The sequence below is a fragment of the Hydra vulgaris genome, chromosome 12 (assembly GCF_038396675.1).
Source record: "Hydra vulgaris chromosome 12, alternate assembly HydraT2T_AEP".
In the NCBI taxonomy this organism is placed as follows: Eukaryota; Metazoa; Cnidaria; class Hydrozoa; order Anthoathecata; family Hydridae; genus Hydra; species Hydra vulgaris.
The window spans coordinates 10,730,163-10,739,692 of record NC_088931.1 but is presented as its reverse complement, the minus strand read 5'-3'; positions in this window follow the sequence as shown (position 1 = coordinate 10,739,692).

The following is a 9,530-nucleotide window of genomic DNA, read 5'->3' as shown; positions in this document are numbered from 1 at the left end:
GTTAAGCAAAAGTAGTTTAACAAATTTGTTGCTTTTTTGCAATCAATTATAATTGAAGGTCAACAAAAAAAATTTTTTTTTCTGGTGCCGAGCAAACAACTTGTTTTTTGGATTGCATTTCACATTTTGATTTCAAATATGCAACTCATTTTTTACCATCACGTCAAGTTGTAAAGATATTTGGGTTCAGATCTTTAATATTTGGGGTAAAGTCCCTAATATTGTCAAAAAAAAGTTGTTCAAAAGTATGTCAACTTGGGTCTCAAAAAAAGCGTATTTTAGAAGATAGTATAGAGATTTTAGAAAACATAAAAATTTTTCCTTAAAATATTTTGGCAAAAAAATTATTTGAAAAAATGATAAAGACTCTTAAAAAAATGTCAACAAAATGTTTTTCAGCAATAATACAAAAAATACTTACTTTTATTACAAACGAATAACATCTTTGAAATCTCTATAAAATACGCTTCTTTTGAGACTCAGGTTGACATACTTTTGAATATTAGGGACTTTACCCCAATTTCTAAAAATTTGAACCCAAACATCTTTACAACTTGACGTGATGGTAAAAAATGAGTTGCATATTTGAAATCAAAATAAGAAATCCTACATAAAAAACAAATTGTTTTCTTGGCACCAGAAAAAAATTTTGTTTTTGTTGACCTGTGTTATGCTTCATAAAACTTTTATTATAAATCCTATAAGCAAATATCTTTTGTTTCATAAAGGTCATTTTCTGCCCTTTTTAGCGATGTATCATTTGATAGTATTGACAAAGTATTTTTAGCGATGTATCATTTGAGAGTATCGACTAGTATTGATGCATCATTTAATAGAATTTGATAGTATTTGATAGTATTGATTAGTATGGATTAGTATTGGCGATTTCCCTTATTAGAATGTAAAAACCATCTCAAGCTGAGTTTTTATTACTGAAAATGATTTTTATTAATATGAATAAACTTAAAATTATTCTCTTGATAAAATTAATATTTAAATAAAAATATTTTTAGTTATTTTTAACTAATAGTTGATTCATTCACTAAATTATTCTCCATTTTTGACTTTAAATCGTAAGGAAAACGAAAAAAATAATTATTCCAATATATATTTCACTCAAAACATTTTATGCAAGATTATGGCAGTTAATTATGCTGTTATAATGCAACTGTCAATTATTTTATTGTTAAATAAATCATAACTATTATAACTAAAAGTATATTATTCGTAATTAGTTATAAATTATTACCGGTTAGTCTTCTTAATATGAATTTAATGAGCTGAATATAACTTTTGTGAAATATTTCAAATTCTTCAGCTTAAATGAATTTAATTTGGCACGAATTTTTTGAAATTCTGTGAACCGTTTTTTTCATAGAATTTTTTAAATTCAATTTTTCATAATGAAATCTTTTTCAAGATCAACTAATAATTAAAAATAACTGTAAAAGTTTTTTTTTTATTATTATTTTAATCAAAGAAATAATTTTAAGTTTAGTCATACTAATAAAAACCACTTTCAAAAATAAAAACTCAGCTTGAGATGGTTTTTACAATCTAATAAGGGAAAGCGCCAATACTAATCAATACTAATCAATACTATCAAATGATGCCTCAATACTAGTCAATATTAGTCAATACTATCAAATGTCAATATTAGTCAATACTATTAATGTCAATATTAGTCATAATCAATAAATAAGTCATAATCAATAAATAAGTCAATAAATGCCAATATTAGTCAATACTATCAAATGATACATCGCTAAAAAGGGCAGAAAAAGACCTTTATGAAACAACCGATGTTTGCTTATAGGGTTTAAAGTAAAAGTTTTATGATTCATAATTGATTGCAAAAAAGCAACAGATTTGTTAAACTATTTTCACTTAACTCTGTAAATTAAGTTGAAATGCGCAATAAATTTGTTAGATTGATTTTTTTTCCAAGAATATCAAACAGCAAATAATTCAGATATAAAATTATGTCAAAATATGTCGATAGAAAATATGTCTGACATATTTTATGTCATCAGAAAATAAGTCAGACATAAAATTATGTCAAAATATGTTGGTAGAAAAATTGTTTTTATTTAAAAAAAAAGCACAAGTATGCCATTATAAGCAACTACTGCTCCTATGATGGCATAGGGGAGGATGGGGCTGGTTAGCATCAAGGATAACTTGACGATTTCATTTGATCTAAGAGGCTTCCTTCAGAAATGCCAGAAAAAACACGTAATTATCCTAATTAACCCAATCGTGCTACACAGCAGCAGTGTAGAATTTTGCGCATGCGCATAAGGAATATTGCGTTTTATGTATTTTTAGAAACAAAAATTTTTTAGTGAAGTAAATATTTCTTTTTACTTTACTAACAAGTATGTAATTTTTATAAAAAAAAAAGTTTTTCCAACTCATCAATATTGTAACACACCTAACTCGTCAGTATGCCATCATAGGAAGAAGTCATCATTTTCATTAAAACAAGCTGTGTCTGCCTAGTTCAAAAGTTAAAATTAAAATAAGTATTCCACTAAATGCACAAAACTTGGATATATAATGCATGAAAATTGCATTTCTGCACAGTTAATCATAAAATCACAATCTTAAATAATTGAAGGGATTAAAAATACGACAGCACATCCCAAAATCAATTTTTGTTGATTATAAAAGCAATATTTGTGTATAAGGGACGTATTTTTACTAAAACCAATGCAAAGTCAGTATAGACATGTTGATCTAATCACTTTTTCGTCGTAACCAATATTTATGAAAATATGACCGGTATGTCATCATAGGCGCTATGCCATCATAGGCGCCTTTCCCCTAGGTTTACGTTTTAATGACCGTAAAGTAATTATTAACAATTTTGTAATTATAAGTAATTGTCAAGGGGGTTTAACTTTGTATAGATAATTGTGTAAAAAAGACGCGAATACAAAACTTTTAAAGAGTAATTATAAAATATAAACGCGATAATGCAGCACTATCTTCAAAAAGTAAGGTAATACGTACTTCCTATATAGTTTACCGTAAAAAAAAAAGTATTTTGATGATTTTGGTAACTACAACTTTTTAAGAAGTAATCGAGAACATGAAAGTTGTAATTAAGAAATCGCAATGAGTAGGGTAGATTGATATTTTTTTTTTTTAGCATCTGCAACTGGGACTCCTTTCTGAATCTGAGATGGACAAGAAAAATAGTCACGCCCTCACTTTGTTATAATCTGAGGACTTTTCAGAAAAAATTTAAAATTTGGTTCTCTTTGGACTTTAATATTTTTAAGTGATCCTCTTGTGATAAAAAAGCGTTCATTTTCCTGAACTTTGATTGGCATAAGTTTTTTAAAAACTCTTAGAGATACTGATTTAAAATCTAACGCACTCCAGTCTCTTTCTGCAATTTTCACTTTTCCCTGTGCAGTGTAAACATTATAGTACTTTTCTGGGGAATATATTCGTTCAATCTTTTTAAGCTTTTTTTCTAAAGTTTCAAATACACGATCACAAGGCAAAAATGTATGTCCTCGAACAGAAAACAAAAGTTCAACTGTTTTTACTAATATGTCTTAACAGCCAGAAGCCTGCCATATATATTAAAGCAGTACTTTTATTTTGACCACCACATGCATCAGAAACTAAACGAACAGTGTCTATGCCATCCATGTTTGTATTGCTGAGCTCGTCAAATACTGCACTGGAACAGGAAGAACTATTCTTTTTAAAATCATTCTCTTCAAGTATAGATAGTGACATTATCTTGATTTAATGATCCGTTATTTTTGTTTTCTACAACACAAAAGTTGTATATGTATAGTTGTCTACTGTAATAAGCTTGCTGATTCTGTTTGTATAAAACTTTTAATATTCATAATAAAAAAATACACTACTTGCCTTTCAATTTATTTTCTTTTCCTTGCGTTACCCTTAGTAAGGCGGTGGCTTGCTTTTTCTCCAACAGCTATAAAACCTTGTGTAATTTCAGTCATTTTTTTCTATGTGAATATTAAATAAAACTTTAGGCGCCAAAAAAGATTGCGCTAATTTTAATATAAACACTCCTTTTATTGGTTGTTAAAAAATCATAACGTCATTTGATTCGCTGCGGACTTAGTGCTTTTTGAAACTGAACTCTGTTTGACTTAGCGTGTTTTGAAAATGTTGTGATATTTTCCCTAAATGTTTTTAGGACCTAGAGTCTTTTATTAGGTCTAATATTTAAATAGATTATAATTTTCAGTATCTAGAATGTAGAAATGTAATTAACTCGATTTTTTTATTTTTGTGACTTAGCGCGTTTTGCAGATGGGCTGCTCAAATATTTATTATCTGTAATTTAAATTCAAAAATTTTTATCGTTCAAAGGTTTGAGTTAATAAAATTGAAACAATAACGAACTATTTTTTTGTTGTTGTTGTTGCGGAAAACATGGTAGTATTGTTTCAACAAAAAATGGCTTAAAACTTGATCTTTTATTGATAAGCTTTGTTAATAGGGAATCATTATATTACAAAAATTAGTTCTAGTTTTCAGTTTGATATTTTTTTACTTAATTAATGTTATTTTTTTTGAGCTAATTTAAAGTACTCATATTACCAGTGGTCTGGATAATATGAGCACTTTTGCTACTTTTTTAAAACCTCTGTGTTTTTAAGAAAAAATTTCGGGTGCCCAAATATCTTAGTGAATCATGAGTATCCCTAAAAATCCCTAAAAATTGTTTATTCGCAAAATTTTTGTATCCAGCATAATTATTTTTGAAAATATTCCAATTTTTGCCTAATATGCTTATGTTACCCTAATTAAGAAATATAACAGTAATGTAGACAAATACAACATGTAGTTTAAAAGAGTAATTAATCTTAATATAATTAAAAATCACAACATGTAATTGAGAATTCGTAAAATGTAATCGAAAAACCCAACATGTAATTAAGAAATCGCAATATGTAATTAGAAAAACAAAATTATCATTAAGAAATCGTAGTAAACGAGAACACATAATTTGTAGTTGCAAATTCACAATGTAAACCTTAAGATTGTATAATAGATCTTCTTGGACATACATTTTAATAAGTTGTTAATATCAACTTTAGCATTTGTAGGCACCAACAATAATAATGGAATTGAAAGACTGTTGTGTTATTTGTCAATATACTATAAACAGAAAGTCTGTTATTAAATTAAATCCGTGTCAGTATTTATTTCACCAAAATTGATTACATCCACTTCTAGAACAACCAGAACCAACTTGTCCAATTTGTCGACATTAAATACATACAACCAAACAAGTTGAAAGAAAACATTACATTTTATCTTCACCGAATGATAGAAGAAAAGTTATTGAATGTGCTGAGCAAAATGAAGATTGGGTGACTCTGGCGCAAACTTAAGGTGTTAAATATAAGACAGCATACAATTGAATACACAGCGGAAACTTAAATTTCATTGGAAAAGTTGGTTTAAACCAAATAAATTAACCGATGATCAAATCGAAGAAACACTAACACGGGTTGAAAGCGACGGTCAATTGACATTGGCGACCATCAAAACAAGGACATTAAGATAATTTAATATTAGCGTCTGCACAACAGCAATCTCCAATTACCTCGAATGCAGACTATTTTTATTTTCAAAAGTACACAAAGAGCCTACTACAATGATAGTCATGAGAACAAACAAAAAAGAGTTGAATATTTTAAAAACATCAACGAACAATCACAATGGTCATCTAATAGTTTGGTTGGATAAAACAAACTTTAACCTTTTTTGTATAAAAATACAAGGACGTGCCAAACAGGGAAAAAGAGTAATAATAAAAATACCTGCTTCAAAAGGTGAAAACATACATTTGATTGCAGCTATATTCAAGGGGCGAATTAAGTGGTCGCGAATTGAAAATTCCGTAAAAAATTCCGGTCTTTAAATTTGTAAAACTTTTATGAATAGTCCGAAAAAAACGCGCACAAATAGTTTTCAAGAAATACAAAATTTGAAGACCAGAAACTTTTACGGAATTTTCAATTTGCGATCAACTCGCATTCCGCCTGTATTCGATGCGGGGATTACGGAACAACGAATGCAGTATTTAGAAAGAATTGTTAATGCAGCAAAAAAAATTCTAATGGGAAGGGGTTGTACACGTGCTGTATACAACACGTGTACAACGTATATTGCACATGTACAATATACGACCACGCACTACGCAACAATTTTAAATATAAAAGACATCTAAGCTGGTGTGTAACTGAATAATGCAATGGTTTTTAATGACGTTGTTTAAATTCAATTTAAATTTTACGCTTTTTTTTTAAATAAATTATTCGTGTTTTATTTATTATTTATCTGAAATCTCAACTGAATTTTTTACAAACAAAAGTAAAAGAAATTTCAAAGTGACACCCAATAGGATTTTCCAGTTACCGCTTAAACCTCAAATGTCTTCTTTATAACATTTTTTTTATTTTTATTGATATTATATTATTATTTCCAGCCTTAAATTACAAAGTATATTAAGACTTTAAATTAAAAATACAAAGAACTTTGTATTCTTTGTACCTTCTTTATTTACAACTATCATGTTCTCAATTACTTTTTACAAATTCTAGTTTACAACTTTCAAGTTCTCAATTAAAATTTGGGAAAAGTACAATTGACAGTTTTTATTTCTTATGATTAGGACGCTAAAAAAATCATGTAGAACGTTATCATTACAGAAAAACAATTATTTACGTATTAATATTTCAGTTAAGTTTTTTTTCTAGAAATATTTATTATTACTTAAAATGGCAAAACAAAACAGCAACAAGCGCATGATGTATTTTGCACGCTCGAGTAGAAAATCATAATTTGCCCTTTAAATAAGACATGGAGCTAACTCCAAATATTTATATGTTTATAATTATGTCAAATAATGAGGGTTTGCAAAAAATTGCAATGATTGGAGGCTGGGAACAAAAAAGCCCCAAAACTTTTGCAGCACCTGCCCCACACGTGAGAGCAACAAGTTGATAAAATATTTTTTGTACTTTTCTTAATTAAACTTATATTCATCAATAATTTTTAAGTTTCATAGTATTATCTCTAAGCGTTCAAAAATTATGACCATATAAAGTTTAAACCCCCCTCAATTTGAGGGGTTGTAATTTTTATATGGTCATAATTTTTGAACGCTGAGAGATAATACTATAAAACTTAAAAATTATCGATGAATATAAGTCTAGTTGAGATTATACACAAAATATTTCACCAACTTATTGCTGTCACGTTTGGGGCAGGTGTTGCAAAAATTTTGGGGCTTTTTTGTTCCCAGCCTCCAACCATTGCAATTTTTTGCAAACCCTCATTATTTGATATAAGTATAAACATATAAATGTTTGGAGTTAACTCCATGTTTGAAAGTTAGCTATCTCAAAGATCAAAATATGCTGTATCCGCCACTGGATTGTAAAAGCTGTTAAATGTTCTAAAATAATATAAGTATTTGACGCTTAATACAATAAGTAGAAAGACATTAGTACAATGAAAATTAGTAAAAGACAAATGTTTTAGCAAAAAAAAGGGCTAATTCTTACATTTCTGAGCGAAATTTGGCACTATAATGCAAAACTAGCAGACAAATGGTCCGGACTATCAAGAAAAAGCATAAAATGAACTCCTTCAAGTTGTTTAAAGCTCCAGATTGCAATTCTGAAAAAAGTTTAGCGACAAGAAGTTGTCAGGAAATTTATACAAATTGTTGTGTAGGAAAAATAACTGAACAATTATGGATGATAAAATTTATGTGAAACTAAATTTCAAAACAATTACAGGACATCATTTTAATATGTCTCATAAACAATTCCAGGACATCATTTTAATATGTCTCATAAACAATTCCAGGACATCATTTTAATATGTCTCATAAACAATTCCAGGACATCATTTTAATATGTCTCATAAACAATTCCAGGACATCATTTTAATATGTCTCATAAACAATTCCAGGACATCATTTTAATATGTCTCATAAACAATTCCAGGACATCATTTTAATATGTCTCATAAACAATTCCAGGACATCATTTTAATATGTCTCATAAACAATTCCAGGACATCATTTTAATATGTCTCATAAACAATTCCAGGACATCATTTTAATATGTCTCATAAACAATTCCAGGACATCATTTTAATATGTCTCATAAACAATTCCAGGACATCATTTTAATATGTCTCATAAACAATTCCAGGACATCATTTTAATATGTCTCATAAACAATTCCAGGACATCATTTTAATATGTCTCATAAACAATTCCAGGACATCATTTTAATATGTCTCATAAACAATTCCAGGACATCATTTTAATATGTCTCATAAACAATTCCAGGACATCATTTTAATATGTCTCATAAACAATTCCAGGACATCATTTTAATATGTCTCATAAACAATTCCAGGTCATCATTTTAATATGTCTCATAAACAATTCCAGGACATCATTTTAATATGTCTCATAAACAATTCCAGGACATCATTTTAATATGTCTCATAAACAATTCCAGGTCATCATTTTAATGTCTCATAAACAATTCCAGGACATCATTTTAATATGTCTCATAAACAATTCCAGGACATCATTTTAATATGTCTCATAAACAATTCCAGGTCATCATTTTAATATGTCTCATAAACAATTCCAGGTCATCATTTTAATATGTCTCATAAACAATTCCAGGACATCATTTTAATATGTCTCATAAACAATTCCAGGTCATCATTTTAATATGTCTCATAAACAATTCCAGGACATCATTTTAATATGTCTCATAAACAATTCCAGGACATCATTTTAATATGTCTCATAAACAATTCCAGGACATCATTTTAATATGTCTCATAAACAATTCCAGGACATCATTTTAATATGTCTCATAAACAATTCCAGGACATCATTTTAATATGTCTCATAAACAATTCCAGGACATCATTTTAATATGTCTCATAAACAATTCCAGGACATCATTTTAATATGTCTCATAAACAATTCCAGGACATCATTTTAATATGTCTCATTAACAATTCCAGGACATCATTTTAATATGTCTCATAAACAATTCCAGGACATCATTTTAATATGTCTCATAAACAATTCCAGGACATCATTTTAATATGTCTCATAAACAATTCCAGGTCATCATTTTAATATGTCTCATAAACAATTCCAGGACATCATTTTAATATGTCTCATAAACAATTCCAGGACATCATTTTAATATGTCTCATAAACAATTCCAGGTCATCATTTTAATATGTCTCATAAACAATTCCAGGACATCATTTTAATATGTCTCATAAACAATTCCAGGACATCATTTTAATATGTCTCATAAACAATTCCAGGACATCATTTTAATATGTCTCATAAACAATTCCAGGTCATCATTTTAATATGTCTCATAAACAATTCCAGGACATCATTTTAATATGTCTCATAAACAATTCCAGGACATCATTTTAATGTCTCATAAACAATTCCAGGTCATCAT